Raw genomic sequence first — 20,066 nt, 5'->3', positions numbered from 1 at the left:
GATGACCTATGGAAAATCCAGCACAATTTGATGCATTAGAGGTTGCCACAGTAATTTTGAAAAAGAAAAGATATGCTGAAACAGGAATGTTGCAAGCACAAGGTGTTATTTAGAGCACCTTTTGTCTTTCACCCACCATCAAAAGATAATGATGGCCATCAGATGTGGGTGTAAGTGCTTAATCTAAAAAGTCACCCAAGAAGCCATACATGTGCTCATTACACTTTGTGGAAAAGAAGCTGACAGATGTATAACCCTAATTGGCTTGGGTACAATGCCCTCATTTCTGAGACATGGACAGTCCTAGTGCAGAAAAGAAAAGGTATGTGGGGAAACATTGTTTTAATGGTTTTTCAACTTCTTACTATCTAACAAAAGTGTGACTGTACAACCTTTTGCCCTGCTGCTACACTGCCTCAGAGTTCTGCCTTTGAATTATATAGTGTGTGTGTTGTTTGCAGGTTCATTACATGGGTTGTCCTTTCACAACTAAACTCTGAGGTTCTAAATCTTACTTTATTGTATTGGTTTTGGTATTTAATAGCCAATGTATTCTCTGCTTTGGCAGGTGGCTGTAAAGCTCACAATTTATGCAATGTATAAATCTGTATTCCTGTGTTATTACTGATGATAAAGATAGAAGGGATCTCAATAATCAAATGCGAAACAAGACAGACCAGAAACCGACACATGTTGCGACTGGTATTCAGTCTAAATTGTTCAGTTTTTGTGAGCCCAGCTACTCCATTGCTTTGCCTGATACAGACCCATCTGCCACAAAGACATACAAACGCACCTCTTCCCAAATTAGTTTTATGGAACTGTGCCTGCTTAGGGCTGTACTCAAATTATAAGTAAATTGCCATACTTTCTTCAAATTATGTTGAAAAGTGGTATAAAATTGTAATTATTGAAAAAATAGCCTTATTTTTCATTAAATCGTTGCGGCGTGGCTGTGTGACTTTCCCTGGTGAGTAGTGTAGTAGTGTCCTGTGGTTTCCACAGCACCAGACTACTAAACAAGCATCCATACTGAGTGATTTCTTGTCTTTATTTATCTGTCTAGACTCCACTTTCAAAAATAAATCCATGCCATTAAGTGGCTGGTCCCACATTACCACTTGGAAATTACCAGTATGCTTTAGCACTCCTGTAATTTTTTTTCATTGTTTCATTACCCTAGCTAAATAATAAAGCAAAGTAATTAAAAATCTCCCTGTACATCACAGGTGGCCACTTGCATAAGTTGTCCTCCTTGATTGTCATCTGGTATGGGTTCAAAGCCATTACTCCATACTGTCTTAATAGATAAGTGGAATAACTGGCTGAACTTTAACTGTTATCTTAATGAAGGAAATTATGGCATGTTATCCTGGAAGCATTTTATGGTCAGCACATTGCCACCTTGTTTAATGTTGCTGGTCCATAGCTTCAGAGACTTAGTTTTGAGTCCTAGATTTGGTCACTGTCTGTGAGAGGTGTGCACAGTCACTCTATTTTTAAGTGTTTTTTATTTCTCAGAGATGTCTATAAATTAGGGTGTTGTCAACACTAATTTGGTCCAGAGTGAATAAACACGGATACAAGCTTCTGTGTCTTCTGTGATGCTCCATGGTTTGTTCTTTCTTTGCTCCTGATGCTGGCAGGTAGAGTCTAACTTCTTGCAAATCTAGGACCGGGTTAAACAGCAAATGAATGGTTCTATTTGCATGAATTGTTGAATAATTCTTTACGTTCTTTTCCAGTGATTAGAACACTAGAGCAATAGTGACAAGAACAGGCATTTCACCCTAACAAGCTAATCCATTCAATTCGCCTAGCTACTCCGAAATAAAAGCAAGTTGAGAGTTAAAGGTCTCTTAAGTACTAATCTCCACCCTAGTACTTGGTAATTTATTTCATGTGTCTATGGTTCTTCACATGAAGAAAAACATTCTAATATTTGTGAGAAATCTGCCTTTAACAAGTTTCCAATTGTGTTTCCATGTTCTTGTTGGAGAATTTTAATGTAATGTTGGGATCCACTGTAGTAATCCACTTCATAATTTTAAAAACGCGAAACATGTCATCTTTTAATTTCTATGTGGTTGAACTGAAAAGGTTCAACTCCTTCAGTCTCTCCTCATAGCTCATACCTCTTATTTCCAGAATCAGCTAAATTACTTTGCTCAGGACTTTCTCTAGTACCTCTATTTTGTAATAAGTGTACTGTATATAGTATTCTGGGTGAGTCATTGCCAGTGTCTTAAGCATAATCTTTTTTGACTTGTACATGTAGCACAATATTAACATTCAAAGTAATATAGTGTATACAGTACCTACTGTATATAGAAACTGTACATTTGCAATTCATCTGAAGACTTTCACATTAAAAGATGTACAATAAATTTCCTAGTTCAGCCCCTCTCTGTGTGACCTTTGCCAATCTCCCAGCATCCATGTGAATTTTTTCTATTTGCTCTGGTTTCTTTACACATTCCAAATATGTGCACATTAGGTTAAATGGAGACTCTAAATTTACCTGGGGTGTGAAAATGTGTTTGAAAGTGAGTGAGATTGACTGATAGAGGGTTGATCCTGGTGCTATTATGTGATGCCCACAATTTGAAGAATGTGTTGATTGATAGATAAGTTGAAATGGGTGTGAATATAATACAGTACGTGTACTGCTGGGCTATACTCAGGTTCTTCAACCAAACTGCATTATGAAAATGGGCTCTCAAATTAAACATAACATTCTTCAACACAGTTTTTGAAATTGGGGGGTTATGGGAGAATGGGCCCTGTCCTGTCAAGCTTTTTGAACATGATTGGAAACAGTTCTGGGTGTTGGTCCTCTGCAGAGGCCACTCAAGCACATACAGTATGTAAAACATGTTTTTTGGAATCACCAATTAACCTGAAAAGCAGTTCTTTAGGCTGTAGGATGTAAAACAGACTAAAATCCACACAAACAAAGAATACGGAAACTCCATACAGACAACAACCAGACATGGGAATTGAAGCCAGGACACTAAATCTTTGAGGCAGCAGTTCCAGGTACAGCAGCACTGTTCCACTGAACAATAATTCACTAATTACATTTTAAGGGCTTAGGATTTCCATCTGTATTTCTTTTCAACCTGTAAGTCAAGTTAATCAATCTTTCTTTCTTTCTTTCTTTCTTTCTTTCTTTCTTTCTTTCTTTCTTTCTTTCTTTCTTTCTTTCTTTCTTTCTTTCTTTCTTTCTTTCTTTCTTTCTTTCTTTCAACAGTTTTACTTCTCAGTTCTAAGAAGAGGACTCTAGGGACCTACTTCATTTAAAAAAAAAAACATCCTGACTCCTGACCTCCCACGGCCGCTGTAGTGAAAGTGGAGTCAGGAGAAGGAACGTGACAGGTTCCGACTGATTGTGCAGAAGGGGATGGCCAGCAAGAAGTAAGGCTATCAGAGATAAAACAACCTTCTTGGATCGAGGCCTTGTCGTGGCAGAAGGGCTTGCGCGGTCTAGTGATCCTCGGAGCTATGTTGTCGGGAGCTACATGCTGCTGGTAGGGTTTCCCAAGGCAAACATGTCTGAGGTGAAGATCCAGGATAACTCGATCCTGGGACCCCACATGGATTTAAATCAAGGATCAGAGTTTCCCTTGCCCGGGAAAGTGTACCCAGGGCCCCACCCTGGAGCTAGGCCCGGGGGAGGGGCTCGCTGGTGAGTGCCTGGTGGCTGGACCTTTTACCATGGGGCCCAGCCGGGCTCAGCCTGAAGGAGCAATGTGGTTCCACTCTCTTGTGGGCCCACCACCTGCTAGAGATGCCATAGGGGTAGGGTGCAATGTGATATGGGTGGTGGCGGGAGCCCTGCCGTTCCGACCCTTGGTTACCAAAACTGGCTCTTGGGACATGGAATGTTACGTCTCTGGCAGAGAAGGAGCCTGAACTGTTGCGAGAGGTTGAGAGGTATCGGCTAGATATACGCACGGTCTGGGCTATGAAACCATTCCTCTTGAGAGAGGCTGGACTTTGTTCCACTCTGGAGTTGCTGTGGGTGAAAGGCGTCGGGCAGGAGTGGGCTTGCTTCTGGCCCCCCAGCTCGAGGCCTGCTCGTTGGGGTTCTCACCGCTGGACGAGAGGGTTGCTTCCCTGCACCTTCGAGTTGGGGGAAGGACTCTGAGTGTTGTTTGCACTTATGTGCTGAACGGCAGTTCAGAGTACCCAGCCTTCTTGGAGTTCTTAGAGGAAGTGCTGTGAAGCACAGCTCCTGGGGACTCTATTGTCCTGCTGGGAGACTTAAACACTCACGTCGGCAGCGTCAGTGAAACCTGGAGAGGTGTGATTGGGAGGAACAGCCTCCCCGATCTAAACTCGAGTTGTGCAGTTTTTGGACTTCTGTGCTGGCCATGGATTGTCCATAACGAACACCATGTTCGAGCATAAGGGTGTCCATAAGTGCATTTGGCGTCAGGATGCCCGTGGTCGCAGCTCAATGATTGACTTTGTAATCGTTTCTTTGGATCTGCGACCTTATGTCTTGGACACTCGGGCGAAGAGAGGGGCTGAGCTGTCAACTGAGCTGTTACCACTTGGTGGTAAGTTGGATCAGATGGCGGGAGAGGCTGCTGGACAGACCAGGCACACCCAAACGTATAATGAGGGTCTGCTGGGAACGTCTGGCAGAGGAACCAGTCAGAAAGATCTTTAACTGCCACCTCCAGTAGAACTTCAATCTCATTCCAAGGGAGGCGAAGGACATTGAGTCTGATTGGGCCATATTCCGAGCCTCCATTGTCGAAGCAGCAGAACGGAGCTGTGGCAACAACAAGGTTGTTGGTGCCTCTTGTGGCATCAATCCACGAACCCGGTGGTGGACACCTAAGGTTCGAGAGGCCATCAAGTTGAAGAAAGAGCCCTATCGGGTCTGGTTGACCAGTGGGACTCCAGAGACAGCTGAGGGTTACCGGCGGGCTAAGCGTGTGGCAGCATTGGCTGTTGCAGACGCAACAACTCAGGCATTGGAGGAGTTTGGGGAAGCCATAGAAAACGACTTTTGGTCGGCACCGAGAAGGTTCTGGCAAACCGTCAAGCGCCTTAAGAGGGGTAGCGGTGCTCCACCAACACTGTGTACAGTGGCGATGGGGCCCTGCTGACTTCAACTGCAGAAGTTATTGACCGGTGGAAGGAATACTTCGAGGATCTTCTCAATCCCACCAGCATGTCTTCCTTAGAGGAAGCAGAGTTGGAGGACTCCGGGGGGGGGGGGCCCATCCATAACAGGGGCTGAGGTCGCTGAGGTAGTTAAAAGTCTCAGAGGTGGCGGGGCCCCTGGGGTGGACAAGGTCCACCCTGGGTTCCTCAAGGCTCTGGATGTTGTGGGGCTGTCCTGGTTGACATGTCTCTGCAGCATCACATGGACATCGGGGGCAGTGCCTCTGGATTGGCAAACCGGGGTGGTGGTGGTCCCCCTTTTTCAGAAGGGTGACCGGAGGATGTGCTCCAACTATAGGGGGATCACACTCCTCATCCTCCCTGGTAAGGTCTATTCAGGGGTGCTGGAGAAGAGAGTTTGGTCGATAGTTGAATCTCGGATTCAAGAGGAACAATGCATATTCTCCCGGCCGTGGAACGCTGGACCAGCTCTACACCCTAGTCAGGATCCTGAAGGGGGCATGGGCGTTTGCCCAACCAGTCCACATGTGTTTTGTGGTTTTGGAGAAGGCATTCGACCGTGTCCCTCGAAGCATCCTGTGGGGTGTGCTACAAGAGTACGGGGTACAAAGCTCGTTGTTACGAGTCATTCAGTCCCTGTACAGGAGGAGCAGGAGCTTGGTCCGCATTGCCGGTAATAAGTCAAACTTGTTTCCTGTTGAGGTTGTACTCCGCCAGGGCTGCCCTTTGTCACCAATTCTGTTCATAAGTTTTATGGACAGAATTTCTAGGCACAGCCAAGGAGCGGAGTGGGTCTGGTTCGGTGACCTCAGAATCTCGTCTCTGCTATTTGCGGATGACATGGTTCTGTTGGCTTCATCGGACAGTGACCTCCGGCTCTCACTGGAACGGTTCGCGGCCGAGTGTGAAGCGGTGGGGATGTGAGTCAGCACCTCTAAATCCGAGGCTATGGTTCTCTGCCGGAAAAGGGTGGAATACTTTCTCCAGGTTGGGAACACATTACTGCCTCAAGTGGAGGAGTTCAAATATCTCGGGGTCTTGTTCATGAGTGAGGGAAGAATGGAGTGGGAGGTCGACAGACGGATCGGTGCAGTATCCGCAGTAATGTGGGCTCTGCAACGGTCCATCGTGGTGAAGAGAGAGCTGATCCAAAAGGCGAGGCTATCGATTTACCAGTCTATCTACATTCCTACCCTCACCTATGGCCACGAGCTTTGGGTAGTGACTGAAAGAACAAGATCACGGATACAAGCGGCCGAAATGAGTTTTCTCCGGAGGGTGGCTGGACTTTCCCTTAGAGATAGGGTGAGGAGTTCAGTTATCCAGGAGAGACTCGGAGTGGAGTCGCTGCTCCTCCGCATTGAGAAGAGTCAGTTTGGGCATCTGGTTAGGATGTCCCCTGGACGCCTCCCTAGGGGGGTGTTCTGGGCATGTCCCACTGGGAGAAGGCCACAGGGCAGACCCAGGACACGCTGGAAGGATTATATCTCCCGGCTGGCCTGGGAACGCCTCGGGGTCTCCCCAGAGGAGCTGGAGGAGGTGACCGGGGAGAGGGGCTGAAAATTTATCTTTCAAACAATTAAATAATTAACATATTTGAAAAATAAGCAAGAGGAGGCCATATGACCCTTAAGTTCTTGCTCAGTATTTAAAAGTTCTTGATGTTCTGACTTGCTAATGGAATACTGGAGGACATAGAAATCCCACAGACTAGTTGGAGAGAAGAAAGGTTGGGGGTGGGGGGATTCATCCAGATGTGACAAATTAGTTTGTTGCCTATGAATTGTGAGCATTGACAGATTGTATTATACAGTATACATAATATGGAATAAAAATACCTTGCTCAGTTTTGCCTTTAGATGGCAGCATATGGCTGCAAAATAGCTCCCTTAAGTGACACAAAACATTTTCAGTGTCTGAGGAACAGATGTATATTTTGGTTCTTTAAAATCAAATAAATAACTGATTTAAAAAAAGAATTGATACTTTTTTGATGGTATTTATGCTATAACTTTATATGGTATATATTGTATGTTCATACATAAAATTATACAAGCTTTCAGTTTTTGCACTTTATGACTGTCTAATTATATGGTATTATGCATATTTACTTTTAAGCAGTTGTACCTAATCTGTTTGGTTAGCCTTTTTGCTTTAAAATATTTTACTTTGTTAACATCATGTTTTTGTGCTTTATCCATCTCTTAATAGTCATAGACAATGGATTGAAAATACCTAAGTTAGAGTGTTAGTGCCTACGTATTTCTGTCCCTTTAAGATATTCATCTTACAATTTGTTAAATTGTAATATATAATTGTAATACGTAATATTGTACATACTCCTTTCTTGTGCTCTTGGGTCATTTCTGTCTAAACCCTGTAGACTTAAAAAAATAATATAGGAAGAGATAATAAAAAAAAAAACCCAAAGCATTGTATATTCTGTGCATGTACCTCTGTCCTCAATGCTTTTATACAATACGTTAAGATAATTCTGAGCGGGAAACGTGATGTTACAATCATGCATGACAAGCAGAGGCATTTTAACTGGTCTTATTTAATGGAACTGTAACATCAGAAAATACCACAAAGAGAAAATTGATTCCCATTACGTAATTGTCCATAAGAACAAAATTAAATAAATAAATTGAGTATACTTTTCAAAATGGATTAAAGACATGGCTTGCTTAATATCATCCTGAAATACAAGCTAAATAAAGCAGTCAAGCAAAACTGCGATAAATTCATAGCATGTTTTAAGGTTAGTGCATGGCCCTTGTAATTATATTTCACATAGTTGTTTTACTACACTGTATTTGCAATCTGGATACCAATATGCTACATATGGGCAACACAGTGGCACAGCGGTTAGTGGTGCTGCCTCACAGCCTCAGGAGACTGAATCCTAGTCTGGTCATTTCCTTCGTGCAACTTATATATTCTACCCATGTCTGCATAAGTTTTTCTTCAAGTACTCTATGATGTTAGAGATGTGTATGGTCAGTTGACAGGTTAAGTATGTATTTGTGGGAGCAATGTTTGTAAGACAAGAACCTTTCTGGGAGGCTCCATGATTTGTACCCAGGGTAAGGATAGCCTTAACCCTTACAACCCTTAACAGATTTACGGGGTTTGACTATGAATGGATATATAGCAAGAAATCCTTTCATTATACAGTATTAGAAAGCATTTAAATTCTTTAAGACATGGAAAATGTGTACTGCACTTGCAATTGTGGGTTTTAATCATAACAAAGTATAAAATACTGCAAATGTCATGAAATGCAAACTTTTTATATGTTGACTAGAGTTTACCGATAATAACACCCTTTCAAATGTAATTCCTGATCAATAATTCAATAACGGATATAGAGAAAGATCTTATATTAATAAAATATATGTCTTTTAAAGTCCTGAAATATTTGCTGATAATTTCCATCCATCCATCCATTATCCCACCCGCTATATCCTAACTACAGGGTCATGGGGGTCTGCTGGAGCCAATCCCAGCCAACACAGGGTGCAAGGCAGGAAACAAACCCCAGGCAGGGTGCCAGATTTGCTGATAATTTGTATTATTTAAACTTTTGTCATATTTTTAAGAAAAGCATATACTGTAGTTTCCAAGTTGTAGCTTTGTCATTTGTATTCTTTTATGTTGGAGTTGAATGGTACTCTGCATATGATGGATTTATTAACCTTGAAAGTGAGGGTGTAGTAAGCAGGATCATGCTACCTGAAGTCCAAAAGCTGTGAAATCATTCTTGCAATTAAAGAGAAAAGCCAAGCAAAATGACACCTTTTATTGGCTAACTAAAAAGATTACAATATGCATGTAATCGATTACATCTTGCCTGAAGAAGGGGCCTGAGTTGCCTCGAAAGCTTGCATATTGTAATCTTTTTAGTTAGCCAATAAAAGGTGTCATTTTGCTTGGCTTTTCTCTACATTCATAATGGCTAACACGGTACAACACCCTAGTACTAAAATTAAAGTTTAAAAGTTTAGTAACAGAATGTTTCTACCCAATACAGTTGACATATTTATTACAACAAAATTTTTCCATATTGGATTAATGAAACTTTATAGGTGACAAAGTATTAAAACAATGCATGTTTTCCTTTATCGGCCTCGTCTAATAATAAAAATAATAAAAATAACTAAGACAAGAAACTTGTGAAGCAATGTGCAAAAAAAAATTACAAGTATAATTCTTGACGACACCCTGCCCCAATACTACGTGCTTCTTCTGTCCAACTCTAGAAGACTACTCATATTCCGTGTGGATTTTCCATGTTCTTCTCAATTTCTTAAAATGTTTTTTTAGGATATTTCTGTCTTACTCATATTCTGAAAACATTTAAGGACATTTAGCTACATAATTTTGGCCAAGTATGTGTTTCAGCGTGTGTATGCTTGTAATGGACCAGGGTTGGTTCTTGCATTGCATCTTATAATGCAGAAATAGACTACAGCTCATGTAACCCTGAAATGGATGAAACAGGCTTGATGATAGGTGGATTGATAATTTTGTGTTTCAGTTCATTTTAATCCATCTGTTAATTTTCTGTTACAGCTTTTCATGGTTAGAACATTGGAGAAGTAGAGAGTATACAGGAAGCATGGATAGATGGCAGGAATCAGCTTTAGACCACTTGTCAGGCATTCTTGGACTCACTTTTCAACTCTCCCATGTACAAGTTACATATGTCTGTTTTTTTTATAAATAAATAAATGTATATACAGGTGTGGCGGCAGGGTGGCGCAGTGGGTAGCGCTGCTGCCTCGCAGTTGGGAGACCTGGGATCATTTCCCGGGTCCTCCCTGCGTGGAGTTTGCATGTTCTCCCCGTGTCTGCGTGAGTTTCCTCTCACAGTCCAAAAACATGCTGGTTAGGTGGATTGGCGATTCTAAATTGGCCCTAGTGTGTGCTTGGTGTGTGGGTGTTTTTGTGTGTGTCCTGCAGTGGGTTGGCACCCTGCCCAGGATTGGTTCCTAACTTGTGCCCTGTGTTGGCTGGGATTGGCTCCAGCAGACCCCCGTGACCCTGTGTTTGGATTCAGCGGGTTGGAAAATGGATGGATGGATGGATATACAGGTGTGTATACAGGTGTAGTGCCAATGTATTTAATCATATATAAATGCAGATAATATTTCTTTGCAAAATGCTGTGTAATTCTGCTCACTAAGTTGCCATATTAAAAGTAATTATAAATAAGTTAGATTAAGACTTAAGATTGCCTAAGACCAGACCATGCTTGTCTGAGTTCCAGTTTCAAATTGTAGTTAGTACCATCAGGTTGCTTAAATACTGAATTGTATGTATAAACGTGAGAAGCTCAAACCCCACTACTGACTCACTATGAGACTTTTGGCAAGTTACCCGCTTTGCCAGTGCTCCTATGGCACAATTGAAAAAGCAAGGGAACAGGATTGCCGTGGGTCAGTTTAAGAAAACAAACAAATAAATACATGGAATGTAAGTGTCCTTCTATTAGAAAATAACAGAGGCAGATTACCTCTATTAAGGGATCAAAATAAAATGGCCCTGCATATTGAAATCAATCCCAAAAAAGCACTGATTGCTAACAGTCTGTAGCTCTCTGGCAGTGTGCAAGTATGCACGTGACTATAATAAGCCAGTCCAATGTTTCAGTCTGAACTTGGTGTCTTTTATAATTAAACACATGCATCTAAAGTGGTGGAATTGTTTACTGCTTTTATAATTGCCTTGAGTGACCCCATTTTGAGAATGTGTTTCCATTCACATTTAAACACTTATAATTTACCATATCGCTCATCCTCTCTAAGCTTACGGGAATCACAATTCATTTAAGTTTTGAGGTTTCTTTTTTAGAGAAATGCAGTGTTTAACAGAGAGTAATAATACAAATAATAAAAATAAATATCAGTAAAATTTTAAAAATATTTAGAGTTACTAACAACAACATCCCTATGTAAATGAAGCAAACATCTTTTCCAGGTCTTCTTATGCAGTAGTAAGGTATTAATAGACAAAGGTAAAGTGTTGTAAAGTGTGCTTTATAGGTGTTATTAATGCTAAACAAGGTTTTGTTAAGGTCTTGTTACAAAACATTAAGTGACTAGGATGCACTTAGGAAGCCCCTATGTTAGTGTGAATTGAATGAAACATTAGTAGGTTAAGGTAAGTTTTCAGACTCAAAGCTGCCTCAAAGCTCTGAAGGCCTGCATTTGAACCCTTGCTCAGTTACAGTCTTAGTCAACTTTACATGTTCCCCCAGTGTTAACTTTTTTTTCCCCTTTGGGTTCTCCATATCCCAAAGACATGGTATTTGGTACAAGTGAGTGTATCTTGTCACAGACTGATATTCTATCCATGGTTGGTTCTTCCCTAGTGCTTAAAGTTGTTGGTGGTACACTAGAACTCCAAAGAACTTGAACTGGGTAATTATTTTTATAATTATTACATACTTAGTAAATCCATCCATCCATTTTCCAACCTGCTGAATCCGAACACAGGGTCACGGGGGTCTGCTGGAGCCAATCCCAGCCAACACAGGGCACAAGGCAGGAACCAATCCCAGGCAGGGTGCCAACCCACCGCAGGACACACACAAACATGGGCCAATTTAGAATCACCAATCCACCTAACCAGCATGTCTTTGGACTGTGGGAGGAAACCGGAGCGCCCAGAGGAAACCCACGCAGACATGGGGAGAACATGCCAACTCCACGCAGGGAGGACCCGGGAAGCGAACACAGGTCCCCAGGTCTCCCAACTGCGAGGCAGCAGCGCTACCCACTGTGCCACCGTGCCACCCTACTTAGTAAATACCTTTCCTAAAGAAAACATAGAAAAACATATTACATCATGCAGTATATATTTTGAAAGAACTGAAAGTAAAAAGTTAGAGGACAAAATGCAAGACATACCACAACACCACAGTTAGTCCCAGTTAGGGAATTCGGGTTCCCGGACGTTTCCCATTCCCACATTCCCGGGAATTAAACTGTTGGAATTCCCGGCTGAACGGGAACGGCCAAGCTCTCATATATAGCGTGGAAAACTGTAAAAATCGATCAAGAAATAACAGAGTTATACAGTAATCCCTCGCTATATCGCGCTTCGCCTTTCGCGGCTTCACTCCATCACGGATTTTATATGTAAGCATATTTAAATATATATCGCGGATTTTTTGCTGGTTCGCGGATTTCTGTGGACAATGGGTCTTTTAATTTCTGGTACATGCTTCCTCAGTTGGTTTGCCCAGTTGATTTCATACAATACAATACAATACAATACAGTTTATTTTTGTATAGCCCAAAATCACACAGGAAGTGCCGCAATGGGCTTTAACAGGCCCTGCCTCTTGACAGCCCCCCAGCCTTGACTCTCTAAGAAGACAAGGAAAAACTCCCAAAAAAACCTAGTAGGGAAAAATGGAAGAAACCTTGGGAAAGGCAGTTCAAAGAGAGACCCCTTTCCAGGTAGATTGGGCGTGCAGTGGGTGTCAAAAGAAGGGGGTCAATACAATACAGTACAGTACACAGAACAATTTCTCAATATAGTAAGAAATAAAAAAAAAAAAAAAATATATAAATTTTAGAAGTACAGAGCAGAATTTAACAGTAGATGATATATCCCATAATAAGATTTGTATTTGTATAGAGTCCTGGAGACCTCATCCTTCAAGCTGCCTCCCCCATTTGGCCATTCCACAGCTGAAACAGTGCTGGGCCAGCCAATCCGATGAAAGGACCCCTCTCTCCCACGATTCCTGCGATCCTCCATCTGGGATGACTTTTCCTTAGGCAGGCAAAACAACTTGGCAGGTGGGCCATGGCACCAAGTGCCACATTTGAGTACCGAGAAGAAAAACAGAATAAGTGAGGGTTAGTATACAATTATAACTGTCATGTTACTTATGTTTAAGTGCTAATGACTAACAACAGAGATGCAGTCTGTACAGTTAATCAGCAGCTCTAGTCAGGATATGCTAAACTGAAGTAGTGAGTCTTCAGCCAGGATTTAAAAGCTGAGACCGAAGGGGTATCTCTTATAGTAGCAGGCAGACCATTCCACAGTTTAGGGGCCCTGTAACTAAAAGCTCGACCCCCCACTGTTATTTTATTAATCCTTGGAATCATAAGCAGACCGGCATCTTGAGATCTTAATGTGCGCTCTGGTTTGTAAGTCATGATAAGTTCAGACAAGTAAGCCGGACCTCGACCATTTAATGATTTATATGTTAAAAGAAGGATTTTGAAATCTGCCCTGAACTTAACCGGGAGCCAGTGTAAGGATTTAAGAACTGGAGTTATGTGTTCGTATTTTCTTGTTCTTGTAATAATTCTCGCAGCCGCATTTTGGATTAACTGGAGGCTGTATAAAGAACAGTTTGAACATCCAGTGAACACTGCATTGCAGTAGTCAATCCTACTAGAAATAAATGCATGAATTAGTTTCTCAGAATCCTGTTTATTTAAAAAGCGCCTTAATTTCCTAACATTTTTAAGATGGAAGAAACATGTTTTGGACAACTTTGTAATGTGTGCTTTAAATGACATGCTAGAGTCAAAGATAACTCCTAGATTGCGGGCTGATTCAGTAAAATTGACTGGGATTCCCATTGAGTTAAATGATGACAAAATATTATTGTGATCAGCATCATTCCCTCCAACAATTAACATCTCTGTTTTATCTGTATTTAAAGACAAGTAGTTCTTATTCATCCACTCCTTTAATTCACTAACACAACTAATTAAAGACCACATTGGAGAAACTTCATTTGATTTAAATGAAAGGTATAACTGGGTGTCATCTGCATACGAGTGAAAATTAACATTATGTTTCCTAATGATAGATCCCAGTGGAAGCATGTACAGTGAAAACAGTAAAGGTCCCAGTACTGAGCCCTGCGGGACACCATATTGAACTTCTGTGTATAATGATGGAGTACTGTCAGCACATTTCTGTACAAATTGGAATCGATTTGATAAGTAAGAACTAAACCAAGCGAGCACGGTGCCTGTAAGCCCAACATCATTTTCTAGCCTGTGCAGTAAAATAGAATGGTCGATGGTGTCAAATGCTGCACTTAAGTCCAACAACATAATTACAGATGAGTTTCCTTCATCAGAGGATATCAGAATGTCATTTACAACCCGTGTTAGTGCCGTTTCTGTACTATGACCAGTGCGAAAACCAGACTGGAATTTCTCAAATAAATTGTAATGCATAAGGTGTGTCTGAAGCTGACTGGCGACTACTTTTTCTAGTATTTTAGAGAGAAACGGTAAATTTGAAATAGGCCTATAATTATTTAGTATATGTGGGTCAAGGTCTGACTTTTTAAGTAATGGTTTAATGACTGACACTTTTAGTGCATCTGGTACTGTGCCATGCAATAATGAACTATTGATAATGTTTAGGATAGGCGCTGCAAGAACATCCATTGCACTTTTTACTAGTTTTGTTGGCACTGGATCTAGGGAATAAGTAGTGGGCTTCATTTTAGAAATTAAACTTAAGACTTCCTGCTCAGTTACAGGATTAAAATTACTAAAGTGCTGAGTGCAATGTGAGACAGGGTCTACTAAGCTAGTATTTGGTTTGTACTGTGATGCAGAGATCTGGGATCTTATATTTTTAATTTTCTCATTGAAGAAGTTAATAAAGTCTGTACTGCTAATGTCTGTTGGTATTTTGCACTGTTGATCTGAATTTCCATTTGTTAATTTAGCCACTGTTCTAAACAGTGCCCGAGGATTTTTATTATTGCTATCTATTAATGTAGAATAATATTCTGACCGAGCTTTAAAGAGGGCTTTTTTATATTTATTAACACTCTCTGTCCATGCAATTTGAAAGACCTGTAGCTTTGTTGTTCTCCATCTGCGTTCCAGTTTTCGACACTCTAATTTAAGAGCTTGAGTGTTTTCATTAAACCAGGGAGAGTTTCTATGTGCTTTGATCACTTTTGTTTTAAGGGGAGCCACTGTGTCCAGAGCATCTCTCAAGGTCACATTATAATGTGATGTTAGCTCATCTAAATTGTTTTCTGTGTTTACATTTGATATTAACTGATCTAAATGGTTTTCCACAATTACACTCGACTTACTCAAAGTATCTGTAAATTTTGAAGCAGAATTACAATCTAGATGCCGCACTGTCTTTGTTTTAATCTGGGAGTGTGTTCGCAAGGGCAGGACCAAATCAAATGTAATTAAGTAGTGATCAGAAATAACTTCATTTAATGGAGTAATAATTAAATTTTGAATTTCAACTTTGTAAATTATAATTATAAATCTAATGTGTGGTTATGATTATGAGTTGGACCTTTGACATTCTGACAAAATCCTACTGAATTTAACAAATAAGTAAAACATTTGCTAAAAGTGTCAGTTTCCACATCAATGTGTACATTAAAATCTCCCATCAGTACTACGTGATCATAATTTATAGCCAAGTCAGATAAAAGGTTGCTAAATTCAGACATGAACAATGAATACGGCCCTGGTGGTCTATAGACTAGCACTATAATTGTGTTGGAATCTGTTTTAATATTTAAAATGAATGCTTCAAAGGATGTAAAGTTGCCTAAATTTTTAGAAGTGATTTGCATTTTGTTACAATGAATTATTCCAAGGCCCCCTCCTCGACCTGAATCTCTAGACTTATGAAGGAACGAGTATCCATCTGGTGACGCCTCAGCTAGGGGTACAGTGTCACATTTACTAAGCCAGGTTTCGGTGAGAAGACACAGATCAGATTTTGTACTTAATATAATATCATTTACCAAAACAGCTTTAGTGCCAAGAGAGCGAATGTTCAATAAGCAGCATTTAAAACTGTATGCTTCTTTCTGAATTGGTGATATACTTTTTGTTTTAATTTGTAGTAAATTTCTATTACAGATGCCCCTGGTGGAGGGTCTGGTTTTATCCCTTGGTCTAATTATACACCTTATTTTTTGGTTATCAATTAATTTAAGGTTTGTATCAAGACTAAATTTACTGGATGCCCCAAGACAAGGATTATGGGTAACAGCTTCAGGAAAGTAACAGGTGGGATAAACAACAGCCTGTGATTTAAGATCACATGACTGCGGCCTGGATGGTGCTCTAATCAGTCAACCAGGCAGTTTTGCTGCCATATTTTGGGATAATACATAAGATCCCCTCCAGTTAGGATGAAGACCATCTCTTCTGAAAAATCCAGGCCTTTCCCAAAAATCATCCCAATTGTTCACAAACGCTATGCTTTTGTTTGCACACCAGGTTTCTAGCCAGCAGTGAAGGGAATGCAATCTGCTATAAATCACATCCCCTCTATATAATCTTGGTAAGGGGCCAGATACAACTAAATTCCGACATTTTCTTTTAGCTTTGATGCAAAGAGAGATGAAGTTCCTCTTTAATACCTCAGATTGCTGTGAATAAATATCATTAGTGCCGACATGCAGCAATAAGGTAGATACTTCATCGTCGGCGACACGGTCCAATGCGGCCTCTATGCCAGAAATCTTGGCCCCTGCGAGGCACTTAACATGAACTGCTGGTTTAACATAGTTTGGAATTCTAACATTCCGCACTATGGAATCGCCAATTATGAGCACTTTCTTATTCTCAGTTTCCACAGGCGCGCTGCGGAGTGCTGAGAATCTGTTCTGGGTCCGAATTGGTGACCTGGGTGTCGGGGGACTACATTTTGGATTCTTAGACCCCCGTCTTACTGTTACCCACTCGCCCTGTGGCTGAATTGGTGCTGCTGACTTTGGCCGTGCACTGACTACAGTGGGGCCAGGAGAGACTGAAGCCGAATCAGAAGTAGCCGAATTGTCTAAACAAACCGAGTCGATCCAATTTTCGGTTTGCCTAATCGCTATCAGATTCCTAACGCGGTCCTCCAATTCGCGTATTTTCCCGACCAACTCTAAATTAACTAAACACTTTTGGCAGGTGAAGCTGTCTACAATGTCGGCCGGAAAACCTGAACTGTACATGCAAGGGATGCTATTGGCAGATGGCTGAGAAGCTACCCAACTTACTTTCTCTCTCTCTCTCTTGCGCTGACGTAGGGGGGTGTGAGCAGGGGGGCTGTTCGCACACCTAGACGATACGGACGCTCGTCTAAAAATGCTGAAAGATTATCTTCACGTTTGCTATCTTTTGTGCAGCTGCTTCCTGAAACGACATGCTGAACGGTGCTTCGCATACTTAAAAGCACGAAGGGCACGTATTGATTTTTTTATCTGTCTCTCTCTCTCTCTGCTCCTGACGGAGGGGGTGTGAGCTGCCGCCTTCAACAGCTTTGTGCCGTGGTGCTTCGCATACTTAAAAGCCAAACAGCCCTATTGATTTGTTTGCTCCTTTGAAGAGGAAGATATGTTTGCATTCTTTTAATTGTGAGACTGAACTGTCATCTCTGTCTTGTCATGGAGCACAGTTTAAACTTTTGAAAAAGAGACAAATGTTTGTTTGCAGTGTTTGAATAACGTTCCTGTCTCTCTACAACCTCCTGTGTTTCTGCGCAAATCTGTGACCCAAGCATGACAATATAAAAATAACCATATAAACATATGGTTTCTACTTTGCGGATTTTCTTATTTCGCGGGTGGCTCTGGAACGCAACCCCCGCGATGGAGGAGGGATTACTGTAGTTGAAAATAATTAAGGTGGTGCCATTGCTGCAGCTTGCACTTCATTAGACAACAGCTTTGAACAGCAACTTGAAATTGCAATGCATCCGCATTATCTGTGCCAAGAAACTTGCCATCACAGAATGATGACAAGAAACCGGATGCATCAGTAAAAGCTAAAACGGCGGTGTTTCAGAGCAATGGCAAGCACAGGCGTTGTTTAGAACACGTGTATCAGTATCTGATGACTGTGCCTCCTACTTCAGTGGAGGCAGAGCGTGCTTTCTCAAAGGCTGGCGTACTCTGTACGAAGGTGCGCTCTCGCCTGGACGACCGCACGCTCGACACGTTGTGCTTTCTACGCTCTTATTACTGCAACTAACTAGATACATGTACTTATATGACAGCATGAACTGTGTCAGAACAACTGTAGATAACCAATGTCATTAGTACCTAAAAATGCTTTTTGTAATTTTGTCATAATTTTGAAAGATTTTGTCTGCCATTTTGTGTATTTACTTGTATCTGCATCAGAATAGTGCATTTTTAAATTTTATGGGCGCTGCCATTTTTGTGGCTTTTCTTTATGTTGCTATTGTCTTGGCTTGGCAGGAATAGACAACTCGTTTTTTGATTTTAACCTGGGAGATACATGCAATAGACAAAACAAAACCAGTACAATATAATAGTAATATGAGTAATCTCAATACAATGACCTTTACTTTGGGATTCTGTCATCTAAATCCTTCAAACTATGTGGAGTTGTGGTCTGTTTTTGTGCACATCTGCTTTCCAAACTGCATTTATTAAACTGTGCACATGTTACCTTCAAAGGCTGTTCCCCCATTTTTAATATGCAGCATGTGTTTCCTATCTACAGTGAATATACTGTATCTATATATACTGCATATATTAGTGTATGCGGAGTCTATGAACTTAGGGGTTACCTTCAAGTTTAAAAAAAATGCAAACCACTAAAGTTTGAACTTTTTAACTAGTAAGATACTTTAAGATGATTTGTTTTTCTGCTCCAGTTGTTGAGGTTAACATACCAAGGAGTAAAACAGCCCAACATCTCATTTGTTTAGGTCTGTTTCATTGCTGGGTAGAACACCAAAGCCTTGTTCAGGGAAGAGCTTAATGTTTTTGGAAAAAAAATAGCTCTACTTTTACTGTATGTAAAATAATGTCAAACATCAAATGTATGTATTAGTACAATAAAGATCATTTTCATGTAGACTTGGAAGTTCGGATGAAATACTTTATTTTTCTGTTTTCAGCAGCAAACTCCCCGCTGGATGTTTTTCTGTCTAACACAGACTACCCAAAAGTCTCATTAGTATTATTCTAAAAATGACTGTTTCATTAATTAGGTGAATTACACAATATTTTATTTTATTTTAATGTAATACTGTAATATTTAATTCATTTATTTGTTGCTTGTTGTGGCTCAGATAGTGTTGGTTTAATTATGGCAGTAAAATATACCTTAAAATATATTAAAAATGTGTTGCTATTCACGTTAGATCGTTCTAATGCGGTCATTAGAGCTGCCATATTACAGTGTACTGGGTTTGAATTCCATTCTCAGTGTCGCGTATGTACAATTCTCTGCAATTCCAGTGCAGACATTCTTTGGCTACTTTTGTTTCCTCCTATTTAATGCTAATAAATTGTCCCAGTGTAAGTGAGTGCATGTAAGTCTTTTCTGTCATATACATATTTTTTATTTTCAATTGATTTTTGTGTTTTTTTAGCATTTTTCAACATGATCTGGCCATTTACACATGATATCTGCAAGTGTGTTTGTTTCTTTGGCATATGTAACTCAGTAATGAATCAAAATTACTCATCAAATCTCACACTATTAACAAATTCTGCTAACATTCAATTGATTTAAAAAAAATTAGCTAACAAGAAATCTGTTTTACAAACAAAACGTTCTATTTTGCAAAACCACTTAAAAAAACATGCAAAAAATTAGAACATACACCACTTTCTTTTTAACCTTTTTTCAATGTTGTCAAGTATTTTCATTCTACAATTTCTTTATGTTTAACCACAGATACTTTTTCATACTACAAAGAGTACCTAAGAATGTAATTCTCTGATCATCACCCTGTCAAATAAGTAAACCAGCTGCCGTGGCTCAACGTCAGAGGCTTCGCCTCAGGCGTTAATGTCCGAGGTATTATTCCCACAAGGGGATGCAAAAAATGTGTACTCTTGTCGAGCCCCAGTAAGGGCGAAATGAGTGTTCTGTACTCTTTGTATTATTGGGTAGATACTGTATAACATATCT

Source organism: Erpetoichthys calabaricus, chromosome 2 (genome assembly GCF_900747795.2).
Source record: "Erpetoichthys calabaricus chromosome 2, fErpCal1.3, whole genome shotgun sequence".
Classification (NCBI taxonomy): domain Eukaryota; kingdom Metazoa; phylum Chordata; class Cladistia; order Polypteriformes; family Polypteridae; genus Erpetoichthys; species Erpetoichthys calabaricus.
The sequence above is the reverse complement of the archived record's forward strand: the minus strand, read 5'-3'. Positions refer to the sequence as shown.